General features: G+C 38.9%; 1 protein-coding gene across 8 annotated transcripts in view; it reads right to left on the bottom strand.

Annotated features, from left to right (window-relative positions):
• The window catches only part of MEIS2 (Meis homeobox 2), a 209,921-nt gene that overhangs the window by 5,686 nt on the left and 190,691 nt on the right, over positions 1–13,544 (bottom strand). The gene's annotated exons all lie outside the window — the stretch shown is intronic.

Raw genomic sequence — 13,544 nt, 5'->3', positions numbered from 1 at the left:
TCCAATCATCCAATGCAGTTTCTGCGCCCTACGAGCACTTTGGCACAAACGCTGCGGAGGATACGACGTGGTCAAACATCTCCCGAGAATTATCTTTCTGATCCAAAGGTCAGTTTTCCCTTTGCAGTGTTCAGAAACAGTTGACTGGATCATCTCCATCATCTGATAACCACGTCGGGGTTGACTTTGGGACAAAGGCTCAGCGAGGGAATCAAGTTTTCCCTGAGAAAACATCTATTAATTTGCAGTCGTGCTTCTGCTTCTTGAACAAGTTGGAATCTGGTTAAAGTTCACGGGCTGGAAGATTTTTCTCCTTTCCCTAAACTCCCCATCATAGGGAGACCTAGCTTCCCCTTGCAGCTGGTCATAAATGGAGACCAGGCTCTGGCACTCTGCTTTCACAAGGTATTGTTAGGTCAGCAAAGCCATCAATTAGGCTGTCTGAAGTTTTATCACCAACACAGCAGTAATAAGTGCTGGCCAGAAAGACTTCTGCTCTTTGGCAACTCCTGCAGTTTAAGCCTGTAAAGTTAGGGGTCATTTAGAGGTCAGTGCCAGCTGGGGGCGGCCTTTCCAGTCTAAGCTGGGACACCCAGGGCAGGGATAAGGTAACTGCCAACCATAAACCCAGCCACCTTTCAACCCACTAGAAAGACCCAGCCTCAGGTACACATGGTTGATATTAGGGCCCAAGAAACGTTTTCAAATCAGGTGGTGGCTGAATCACAGGAATGTAAAGGAGAAGCAGTTATTTCGTCTAGAAGCCTGGATCTAATTTTGTTGGAAATCCAAAAATAAGTGCCTACTTCATGTTACTTTAATGTTTAATAATGCCCATCAAATATTCATGTACAAACAGAGTAAGATGATAAGAAATCTCCTTTATTTCTCCAAATTTAATAAAAACAAAACAATTTTCTACCATTTGCGAGTTACCCTTGTCCCTGTGCATTTTTAATGCTGTGCACTGCCCACACATTTGAAGTGATGCACGGGACTCACTGGCCGTGCATCTGGTGGGGGGCATGGAGGAAGGGCATGCCGCCTATAACATAGCTAGCACCTCCTTAAAAATACACCCACTTAGAACATTTCCCAGTATTTCCAGTTTGAAATCTTAAGTGCAAGGGACTTGGTGATTAATGAGTCTGCATGGGGCCACAGGCAGGAACTGAAAACCCATTCTTTGAAATTAGCCAGAAAAATTCTAGTGTGTGTTGGCAGCTCTGTGTTTCTAAGGAGTTGAAGTCCCTTCCTAGGAGGACAGCAGCCCACACTTGTTCGGCCTCCCGTGAGCATTCTAGAGGGAATACAATTAGGCTGAAGAATAACAGCTGCAAGAAAACCAAAGGAGTCGTTTGCATATGGTGTTTGTTTGCAAAACAATGAACTTCTTTATTACTTAAGGAAGTACAGCTCAGTTGTCAAAAATGTTACACCCTCTCAAGGTTTGGGGAAACAAGTGACAGGACTCGGGGAGGTGGAAACAAAAAGCTGAAACTGCACATGTATTCCCACCTGGAACATAAGTGCTACTGAGGAATATCGGACCAGATCACAAAGCATTCCAGAAGCATCCCTTAAATCAGAAAAGGAACTTAATTATCTACTCTTTCCCCACTGTCTTTACGGGGACCAAGGGGGACTGACCTGCAATTCTCACCCCCAGGAACTCGTTTTATCTGCGCAGCTTAAGACCAACTGAGATGCTCAGGCGAGCCTGGAGAAACCTTTTCTTTCCTCCTTGAAGTTTCTAATGGAGGACACACATGGCAGAGGCTTCACCTCTTTTTATGTGCTACTGATCCTGGTTTTGTTTCTTCCTACAGGCCAACTCTTTAGGTAAAATGAATTGCAATTTTTTCCCTTTTTCATTTTACCCTTTTACTCTTTTATTATTTACATCTGGAGGTTGTTCCCTTATTTATGTCTTTCTCCCCAGTTCCCCCAAACACTCCCTTCCTCACAGAGCTGCAAGGCATCATGGTTCTTAGTTCTCAGCAGGAGAACTCCACACTGTCTTCAAACAAATAATTACGGGGAAGGTTAGAGGTTCACTCAAAGGTCATTTCTTTGGATACTCGTCAGAATGTTTACATTAGTAAAAACGGGGTCCGCTCAAAAGGGTGTTCAATGGGGGACACACAACAATGCAGAACATTAAAAAAGCATTCTGTGTGCTAGCAGGTCTTTATAGAAGCGCTGAACTTGGAGATGCCACTCCGGTATTACATTTTCAACTAGTTACCATGGCATGGACTGGATGTTCACTAGCAGTTCTGGCGATGGCCTTTCTTTGCCCGGTTCTGCTAAACAAATATGCATAGAAGCCTCTGAAGGTTTTCAACTAGATCCTTTTTTACAAAGGGTCATAGGGATTCTGCTTTTTTTTTTTTTTTTTTTCACTTGGGTTCCATTTAGCTTCTCTGCATTTTTGTTCTCAAACAATGTTTTTGATACATAGTGTTCTATCTTGCCAGGATCATAATTCTACCACATTCTTTCAAATCACACAGAATTTTAAAAACATATGGGCCCCAATTTTTCAGAAATCTCTTAACTTACAACTCCTGCCAATTGTCAACTCCCCTGATCTTGGGATATCTTAGAAACACCATAGATGTTGTTATCAAAATTACCAATGAATGAGTTGACTTTAAGAACAATTTAACAGGAGAAAAATGCAATTACCCCACTGTACTGATGATCTGCAGGCCACTCTTAGAAAACACATCAATGTACATACAATGGAGACATTTAACTATAGATTTTAAAAATTCAGACTAGGAGTACTTTTTATTTCTTTAGTATTACTAAGATAAAATTTCCAAATGCAACCTTTCCCTAAATTACATGACAAGAAATTTTTTCCACTTCCTCTGATCTATATTTTAAAATGACCTTATTCAATGCTCAAGTAGTAAACAGAATATCAAGTTTTGATTCTACTTAAAATGTGAAGACTCTAAAATTGAAAATACACTGATCTTCAATCTTTTAAGGTCCAAGCTCCATTCAGATGGAAAAACGCAACTCACTGGTTCAAAGACAAAAGACTTGTCTTAAAAAGGCTCAAAAGGTTTTTTTGGATATTAAATGGGTCTTACAAAATAACATTTTGATGAGTTAAGTGTAAATGAATCAGACACATATGGATTAAGTTATCCTTGAATTTCACACGGGTTTAAAAAATAAGGGGAAAAGAGGGTCTTGGCAAAAACATTTTGGACTTTGCCAAACCCAAAACATTTGAAAAATTGCTGAAGACATCCAACTAACCAAAATGCAGCAAGCTGCACCCAACTTTAATGAAAACCCCCACAAGTTATTTCCAATTCAAAGCCTGTTAAGTTTCTCATCTGTATCTGATATTAAAAATTTTTCTAAAGTTTTAATGTCATCCCAGAATGATTCTGAAGTTGAGGACATGTGATACACTTCTTTATTGGTATAAACGATTTAACCTGAAATTACAAAGTCTTTTAGAAATTAAATAGCTCTTAAAAACATTCTGAGATTTGTAAAACTTGTGTGCAAAATGTGCCATATATGATAAATGCCATAAATAAAATGTGCCAGTAAGCCTAGTGCCTTATCCAGATTTCACTTAGAAAAAAATTTTCATTAGCCTCATTGTGACTTTTTTTAAGGGCTACAGATAATTCCATTAGTGACTCCCATAGGGAATGAGTGCCCTAAAGTGCACTAGTTCCATTGATTTGTATTGAACACAAAGTTAGTACCCAGGCTCACACAAAGACTCGGGAGAGTATCTACTAAGACTATCTACTTTCTCGCTAAATTTTACAAAAATAGAAAATGCATTAGTATGTGCGATTCTTAAAAATCATACACTGACTGTTAGCTTAAAAATAACTCAATTATAGAAATAAATTCAATGACTTTCCAAGAATCATGAGGCCCTTTTGAGTCAACTCAGAGATGAGAAAAGAACGTATTAAAAAGAGAAAACGCAAGAGAGCAAAATATCACTGAAATCTCCTCTTGCCGTCTTACTGGAGGAGAGAGCTCCTGGAGACCTCCCCGCCTCCAATCCCCACCTCGGTCCCCACAGAAGAGCCAAACTTTTCAACTTTGCATATTTTTCTGCAACTGAAATTGGACCATCGTGGTTTTCCTTTGAAAGCTTTTTCACTCCAAAGCATATTTCAGATTGATAGAAGTAGGCTTAGGTGTCATTCCTGCTTGTTGATTTCTCTCCTTTTCTTTCTCCCCCTCCCTCCCCTTCTTTTTAAATGACTGATAAATCCCTTCTTTCTGGTTCACTAACTTCATGCCACACCTGGTAACCAACTTCTTTAGGCAGCATTCCTTTTATTAGAAAATGTAGGCCTCTGTGGAGTCACCTGGAAAGCCGCCAGCCCTGAAGGCTCTGAGGAGGAACCAAGGATCCCTGCGCTGAAGCTTTTCCATGGATGGGTCTGGTCAAGGAAGGGGGCTGAACTGTACAAGAGGGATCAGATTATCGTGGAAGAGGTGTTATAAGCAGCTTGGTGACTGGGGACCTGTTGAAAAAGGAAGAAGTTCTGCTTCTCCACTTTACCCAGCCATGGGACTCATCAGTGAGGGTGCTTATTCACAAAGCTTGCTACTGCTTGGTGTCTGATACAATGAAGCCTCAACCTTGACAAATCAGTTATCAAGTTTCTTCACTTTTTTTCTTCACACACACAAAAAGCAAGTTTTTTTTTTTTTTTTTCTGTGCTCTGGTCATGGCTAAGAGTGGGGTTTTCTCAGTAAGATTCACTGAAATGGTTACATTGGTGAATTAAGCAGGCTTAATGTCTTTGAATATGTACTCGGGCACATGAATGATTGAGTCATGGTGTAGCCATGAGTTTTTCACTGATGGCCACACAATGGATCTTTTCTCGCGAACAACTGTGGGCAAAGTAAGGTAAATGAATGAAATTCATGGGCCACTCAGAAACACATTCACAGTTCATAATTTCCTCAAGCTACAGATTAATTTAGAATTTGATAGATACTAGACTTGTCTACAACTCTGAAAACTCATGAACTAATGACTCATACATTTATAACATGAACACATGATGCTAATCCGGAATCACAAACATTTTGCAGCTTTAGGAATATGCCTTGAGTAGTGGAACATTCAAGTTGAACACAAAAGGCTCTGGACAAAATTCTAAGTAGCTAATACTTATCTTTAATGACCTTCTAATGTGTTCTTTCAATATTCTTTTACCTAATTCTTCCCTGAAGGTACAGGGCTTACATAGGTTCTTTACTAAAATACCCTACTTTGGGCAAACCCTTCTCAATTATTGTTCCATATTCCAGACTTCTCCATAGAACAAAGTGATGGAGAGGGTAGGCTCATATTCTCTGCACTTTACTTGCTGTGTGACCTTGGGCAAGTCTACGTAAACTTCCAGGCCTCTGTTTGTTTCCTGTCTATAACAGGGCACTGGTTGAGACCAGATTGTTTTGAGGATTAAGGAAGATATTGTATGTAAAATCCTTGGCACAGTGCCTGACACATAGTAAGAGCTCATTAAATGTTAGCTTACACTCAAAATGCACCTACCCAATGTCCCCTCCTAAAGAGCTCTGTCCTCTCATAGGAAATAATTAAGACTCGGTGGGTGACTATTAAGCAAATCCATGCTGAGCTGAAGAGAGGTAATCATGTGTTCTACTCTTACAAGTATCATGTGTCCATGTGCTAGTTCTTTCCCAAGGTCACAGCTAATTTAAATGTATAATGCCCTGGGGGGATTTTAGACACTGTAGTGGGCATCTGCTGGGGGGCTGGGTAGTGGGGCAAGTTATTTTGGAATCACACTCTCTAAAATGGTTCTCCACACCTGCAGGTCTAAGTGTGTTCCATGGACCAGTCACATCAACATCACAATGAGTCTGTTAGAACTGTAGAAACAGAGTAGTCCTCACCCTGGCACTACTGAATACTGAATTAGGATTTGAAAAGAGGTCCAGGTGATCTATACACATTTAAGTTTTAGAGGTCCTGTTGGAGATCACATAGCAAATAGATGATTAGGCCTTCTTCCTAAGAACAGAAATTTACAAAGATCAACTTTTAAGCATGAAACTTAGCTATGAAAATGCATGTATTACTCTCTTAAATTATCTCAGACCTAAATAGTCTTTTAATCCCTTGCCTCGGGCAAACAAAAATTTATAATAATTTTAATTCATTTTATTCCATGCATACTTCCTAAAGGAAAAGTTTGGCCAATAAAATGCTTTTTGTGGAAACTGTTACCTTTCAGTCTCTCCGGGATGGGCAGAAGGAAGATGGCAGAATTTTCTTTCTTTTCTTTTTTTACATGTATTTCTGTAGTGTTTGAGTTTTAATAAGAAGTATAATTGTTTTTATAATTAAATTTCAAAGGTGACCTGGATAATTTGGCATCTTATCTGATTAAGGTTTATATGGCCAATAGTGGAAACTTTTCAATAAAAGTATTTGGGAAATTTTCTCTACGATAGGGAATTATCTTTTGTTTCCCTTATAATATGGAGCAACAATAAACACTATTCCATAAGTATAATCAGACTTGAGGGCATGTAACAAAACATCCCAGCGGGTTATGATTTTGAAGTAATGTTATTCTTATAGAATGCCATCAGATTATTCATATGTGGCTATTTATCACTGACTATAAAAGTGATCCTTCAAAGCCACTTGAAAGCAAGGGAGGAGAAAACATGCACACTTCCTTAGCTATTCATATCAAGGATCTATCCTCTTAAAGATAAAATACTAAGTCAATAGATATAAGTTGTAATATATTACCTCATCCTGTACATGATTAATGGCAGATGGAAATCAACTGGAAACTGAATTACTTTGGAAATTTTACTACTGACATTAAAATTCCAGATCTGTATGGCGACACACCTTATGGGGCTTCTGAAAACAACTCTTTTGCAGACATAGAACATCTATAACTCTGCTCAACTCTATCAGCATAGAAAGCAGAAGTCATCATTTTCACATTACCAATTACCCAGTACCTGTTCATCTACCTAAACACTACAGCCCGACTGAGCTTTGAAAAGTCAACCAGTCACTTGATATCAGTAACACACATTTAAGCCAATTCTCATTATGTTCCTAGCCATTTACTAATTCACTCTAAGAGGAGAAGATCCCAACAAATCTAGTATCTTTTTAGCTTTCATGATCACCTTTGATTGAAGTATTAATTCTTTATCCTACTTCTCAGTGGAAACTACCTAAGCATTAACTTGCCAAAAATGCACCAAGCTGTTTAGCAATTATGTATTAGGTATGTTTGAGGAGATCAAGGTGCACTCACATGCCCTCTGCTATGGATATCTCTCTGATTAGCTTGTCATCTGCTCAGAAGAAGATGTAGGCTGATTCTCCCATACAGTCTAGCAGGCCAGCTGTTAGCTGCCTGTCAAGCCCTCAAGTGGACAAGTAGTCCAGGAGCAAAAATGTCACTCCTTTGATCTGGCAAGGAGCAGCTGCTGATTTATAGAGTAGGACTTTGTTCTTCCGTTCTATTTTACTTTCTTTCCTAAGGCAGAACCACAAAATCCAGGAGAAAAAAAAAAAGTGCCGTTCCCAGCAACATCAACAAGCTCTGACAACTGCAACAGGGTTTTTCTTGGCCCTAACAAAGCTCTCAGGCATCTCCTTTGACGCTCACCTTTCCCCCCCCCCCCCCACTCCCCCCCCACCGCCATTTTGTGCAATGCGGTAGTTATTGTTTAATTCAGCTTCTGTAAATGGAATGGACTGTGGCCAGCAAGCCCGGGGCATAAACACACCTGTATGAAAGAAGCCTTATTGTAGCAACCATCTACAAGCAAGCTCACATGAACCACACGTTCCTGAGTTCAGAAAGAATGCTCCATTTTTTCCTGACAGCAAATTTTACCCTAAGTGAATTTCTATTTTTGGTGCCACCAACCTGCGATGACCACATTTGAACTGTTTCCTCTCCAATAGCACTGCACTCTTTAAATCAAAGAGAAAAAAGGATTAGATGTTTTTTAAATCTGTGAGCAAACATATCAATCAAAAATGTTTATCTGCTGTCAATAGTATCAATCATTAAGAGCTGAATTGAACATCCAGAAAGGCTTTAGCAAATGTAATATCAAAGATTCCATAATGTTGATTTCATTACCCCTGATTTATACTGACACGGGCTTTCTGAGTAACATATAAGGAAGAAAATCAACAAAATCTACATAAGCCATACGCATTGTCTTGCTAAGAATTTTGCATACACTTAATCCTATTCTCAACGGATAAATCTGTCAGGTCAGAGATGTCCTATCACATGAGTAGAACATGAAACAACATGGCCTTGAGATAAACTGTGAGAAGTCATCAGCCATAAGGATGCATGTACATGTATGTGTGTGTGCATATGTGTATATGTATATGTACATGTACGTGCACACACCTACATATGGCAATAAACTTTGCCAGAGACTAATACCTGGCTAGGTTTTCTGTGCTAGTGCTGAAGAAAGAAAGATACACACACACACACACACACACACACACATTGATATCTGTGTATATATATGTATATATCTGTATATCATATATATGTATATATATGTATATATCTGTTTCATATATATATATATATATATATATATGAAAGAGTTATCGACTCTAGGATATTTAACTATTTAACCACATAGGTCACATAGGTCAAAGACAGGAATTTTGTGGGTGGTGGAAATGCTGACAACAAAGGAGAGAAAAACAGTTGGTAAAACTCCTTGCGTCTACTTGGGTCATGCCTGCTATGTTCTAGTGTTTGCTCTCTTCTCTACCTTTTTCACTTTCCAGGGAATAGAGATTTTTGTCAGCCTCATTTCTTGTTTTATGCTATGTTGCCCTTTGGTCAGTCAAAAGTTACTAAGCACCCACCTCCTCAATGTTCAGGGAATTGTACTAGTAGGATGCTTTCTCTGGGAGTGTGTGTGTATCCCAGTGAGAGACTGGGTTCTGGAGAGTGGACAATAGTGGGTAGGAAGGGAAAGCAAGGTGTAGGGGAGCAGGGATTACGTAAGGCCTATTTTCATCCTTTTTCCATCCTAAAAAAATTGGAATGAATAATTTTTAAGGTCCATAGTAATCTGTACACGTGCCATGTAAAAATCTTCCTCATTCTATACTTAACAAAACACAAGTTTAATGACACAATACGAGGTCATATATAATAAGAAATTACATGTAACACATAAATATATAATTATGCGACTCTCTATTTAAAATTTTCAAAAGGCAGTGTATGCCTTTAAAGAGTTTTACTCTTCACACCCACAGAAACCAACTGAAAATCACAATTTTATAATACCTAATAATTGCAAATTACAAATTTACCACACAGTAAATGGGTGTGAATAGGGTAGGGCCATTTGAAAAGTCAGATGGAAGTTCATTACTGAATTTGTGGAGGAAGAAAGTTGAATCAGATTAAAAGAGCATAGAATACTGGAGAGGCAGGAAATAAGGAAATGGCACGCTTACAAAGACACTAAGGCAGACTAGGGCCCATTTTATGCAAGGGAATTGAATTCAGACTGGCTCCTGGTTTTAGAAAAGCTGACTAGAGTTAACAAACTGGTGGAAGTTCTCTGTCCCACTGCCCCCAATTTTATTGAGGTACAATTGACATATAACATTGTGTAAGTTTAAGATATAATGTGTTGGTTCGATAACCATATATATTGCAAAATGATAGCCACCATTAGCATTAGCTAACACCTCTGTCATGTCATGCAGTTTCCATTTCTTTTTTGTGATGGAGAACACTTAAGATCTACTCTTCTAGCAACATTCAAGTACATTCTATGGTATGGCTAACAATAGTCACCATGCTGTTCAGCAGGTCCCCAGAACTTATTCTTCTTCCAACTGGAAGTGTGTACCCTTTGACCAACACCTCCCCATTTCTCCCCTCTAGTGAAAGTTCTTTCTTTTTTATTTTTTTTTAATGTTTATTTATTTCTGAGACAGAGACAGAGCATGAGTGGGGGAGGGGCAGAGAGAGAGGGAGACACAGAATCCAAAGCAGGTTCCAGGTTCTGAGCTGTCAGCACAGAGCCCGATGCGGGGCTCGAACTCACAAACTGTGAGATCATGACCTGAGCTGAAGTCAGTCCCTCAACTGACTGAGCCACCCAGGCGCCCCTCTAGTGAAGGTTCTTGAGTGATAAATCGAATCCCTCAAGTTCTTGAGTAGTGGGATAACAACAAAAATGTGCCTGAGAAGCCATGCTGATGGACAAGGTAGAGGCTGAGAAGGTAGAAAGGTCTGATCCAAGCAGAGAGGGAGATAAAGTGAGCACAGATGAAGGTGATAGAAATGAAAAGCATGAAAAAAAAAAAAAAAACAAGAAATGAAAAGCATGAGGGACAGTTGGCTTGGCAAACTGGTGAATTCTGCTTAGATGGTGAAGCAGAAATACAAGTATGGAAGATGTTCAAGAGCATAAACCTGAGAATCTGTCTTTAGCCTGTTATGGTATACTGTGGATGAAAACTGGAAATGTAGAAGAAATTCCTACTTGTGGTGGTGAGGAGAGGCAAGCTCAATTTTCCAAATGTTACCTTTGAGTGGATAGTGGGACTTTGAGGCTGAGGGGCTAGGCGGGCCACTCAAGACAAAGGACAAAAGAAGAGTAAAATTTAGAAAGAAATGACTCTATTCCAGAACCTTCTAATCTCTTCAAAACTCCAAAACTATATGAATACCCCAGAGCTGTGCAAACAAATGTAATAAATTGCCCGGCTGCCTCCAAAAATTCCTTCCTTCTCCTGCATCCTCTGATTTTACAGAGTCCAATCTAGAAATGGCTGGCTAAGTCAACTGTCAGTAAAAACCTCTGTGGCCTGTGGCCATGGCCTTCTTTCTATTAGGCCTACTTTGCTTTTTCTTTTAATGCTGAGATAATCTGTGTGACTAGATGTAGATGGCAGTGGTGATAACATGCCGGTCACTGTGTGTGCGCAAGCTGTATTCCATTCCGTCCTTAACAAGGGTAAGTTTAGTGACAGAATTTACGAGAGTTTTAAAAATTGGATAGAGGAGAATACATACAGGAGACCATGTGTGTTTAAGCAACAGCATAAGACAATCAAGGGTAGGTTTTCTCTAGGTAGTGACAACTAATTTAGAAGAGAATTGATAGGACAAAGTGTTACATTTAAAAGGGACTCCATTAAGTGTGATGGCTTCCAAATTGTGTCCTCCTCTCAAACCATATTTTTCTTTTTAAATGGCCTTTTAAGGTGAAAAATACAGCACTTCACCCAAAATGGTGTGGAAACAAATGGTTCTCAAGGCTCTATTCTTCATCTCGGGCCAAACCACCCCAACACCAGCAATCTAAAGCCACTTGGCATTTTGGAGGGAAGGTGCTATGCATGTGAATGTCCCCGTGGCTCTTTCATTTGTCTGTGGGGCTCCTTTTTCTAAAGCAGCAGGGGAAACTTCAGAAGGCCAGCTTGGCATGCCAGAAGTGTTTGGATGGGCCAGGCCCTTATCCTTCTTTCAATTCTCCTGCTGGTTTAAAAGAAAGGATGTGGCAGAAGGCACATGCAGAAGGTGGCAACATTCTTAGGGCCCTTTATCAATACCACTGCTTTCTTTAAATTGTAGCTTGGTCTCTTGTTTCAGAGGCTGAGATTTTAGCACTTTTAAAGGGAACCAAAAGTGAGAAATCTCCTAGGTGTTAAGCTTTGGAGTGGCTTCAACCCAAAATATGATAAAATGAGATTAAAACACAGAAAGTCAAGTAATATTAAGAAAGATCCAACAAACAAAAATATCATAAATAGGCAGATATGTTTCAGTCTTTCTGTTTAAACCAAATGCTAGTTAACCAGTTCATATCGGCATCTAGTACAGGTGCCAAAGGAATAAAAAAAAAAATCAAAGATCTAAAATATTTTTAAGTCATTTAAAAGAAACTCTGATTCTAACAGCTTTGTACTTAACAATAACCACTGAAAATTATTAAAACACATCCCACTGTGTCAAGAAGCAAAAAAAAAATCTATTTATGAACGGTATGACTTAAGGTCCTCGTATTTACGATAATCAAACATCAAAGACCAAATTCCAAATAAAGTTTCCCAACCGCTTTTCTTAATAACAAGTTAAATATCTTTTCCTTTGACTTGACAGCCAGGTAGCACTCTCTATCTTCTTCCAGCGATGTTATATGCGGTCTTTCCAATGCGACGGTATTATTACCCACAAAATTTTTAGCATCATCCCGTAATCATAAAAGACATAAAATATATCTTTATAAACCACAAGAGACATAGCAAACCAGCAGTTATGCCACATCTGTTTTAGTCCTTAAATATTTTAGCTTTAGAGGGTTAGTTAGTGGATTTCCCCCCCATTTGCAGAGAAATAAAGACATCAACCTTTGATTCTGACATTCCACAGAAAGCTATAATCTCCAATAGACAAAGAAGCAAACACATTGTACTGCAATTTGAAAGAATTTTAGAGCATATTCATGTTTCACATCTATCAGAATCTCCTAAAGTGGTTTAATTTAACTATTAGAAATAAAAATGATGGCATTTGAATAATCTCCATTTTAACAGTAAAGATAAAGTGACATCATTATGTATCCAAAACTAATTTAATTTAGAAATCGGTTTAAGTGCCATAGATTCTTACTTTGGAGTCAGGTAATGTACAAATAAACAAAAAGGCAATTAATAAATATAAAGTGGGGCGCCTGGCTAGCACAGTCAGAAGAACATGCAACTCTTGATCTCGGGGTGGTGAGTTGGAGCTCCATGTTAAGTATAGAGATTATTTAAATAAATAAGCTTTAGAAAAATAAGCATAAAGTTAATATTTCCAACTAACTAGGAACACACTATCCATTCTGTCTGGGCTGGCCTTTTCTCCCCCATGGTCATCTGGTCAACACAGCTTTCAAAATTCCCTTCAGAGAATATCTCTGTGAAGTAACTTTCCTGATTCCACAGTCTGGAATTCTACAGCACTTCCTCAGTCAGCCGCACCTAACTAATATGCCCATCACAGCATTTATTCAATACCACCATCACAATTTACTTGTCTAGCTTCCCACCAGATAGCCTGAGAGAGAAGGAACATCTTAATTCTATATTATTGAGACACTATCAAGAATATAGTACATCCTCAATAAAATGTTTGACCAGATAACTGATGGAATGTATGAAAATAGGGTTCCTCCACCTTGGAAATAATGTAGAATTGAGAATATAAGAAAGAGCTTGCAGGGATTTTCTTGTCCTCACTTTGCAAATGGTGTAGCTGAATCACTGATGAAATTATTTTTCCTAGAATGGGGAAGAGATATGATGGGAAATAACTCTGGCTTCCTGGCTCTGGTCTGGTTATCTGTGCATTCATAAACAACTAAAGATCTAGACTAGAGGCATTAGTTAAAAAAAATTAATGTTTATTTATTCTTGAGAGAGAGACAGAGACAGAGTGTGAGTGGGGGAGGGTCAGAGAGAGAGG

This window comes from Felis catus, chromosome B3 (genome assembly GCF_018350175.1).
Source record: "Felis catus isolate Fca126 chromosome B3, F.catus_Fca126_mat1.0, whole genome shotgun sequence".
Classification (NCBI taxonomy): domain Eukaryota; kingdom Metazoa; phylum Chordata; class Mammalia; order Carnivora; family Felidae; genus Felis; species Felis catus.
The sequence above is the reverse complement of the archived record's forward strand: the minus strand, read 5'-3'. Positions and strand labels throughout refer to the sequence as shown.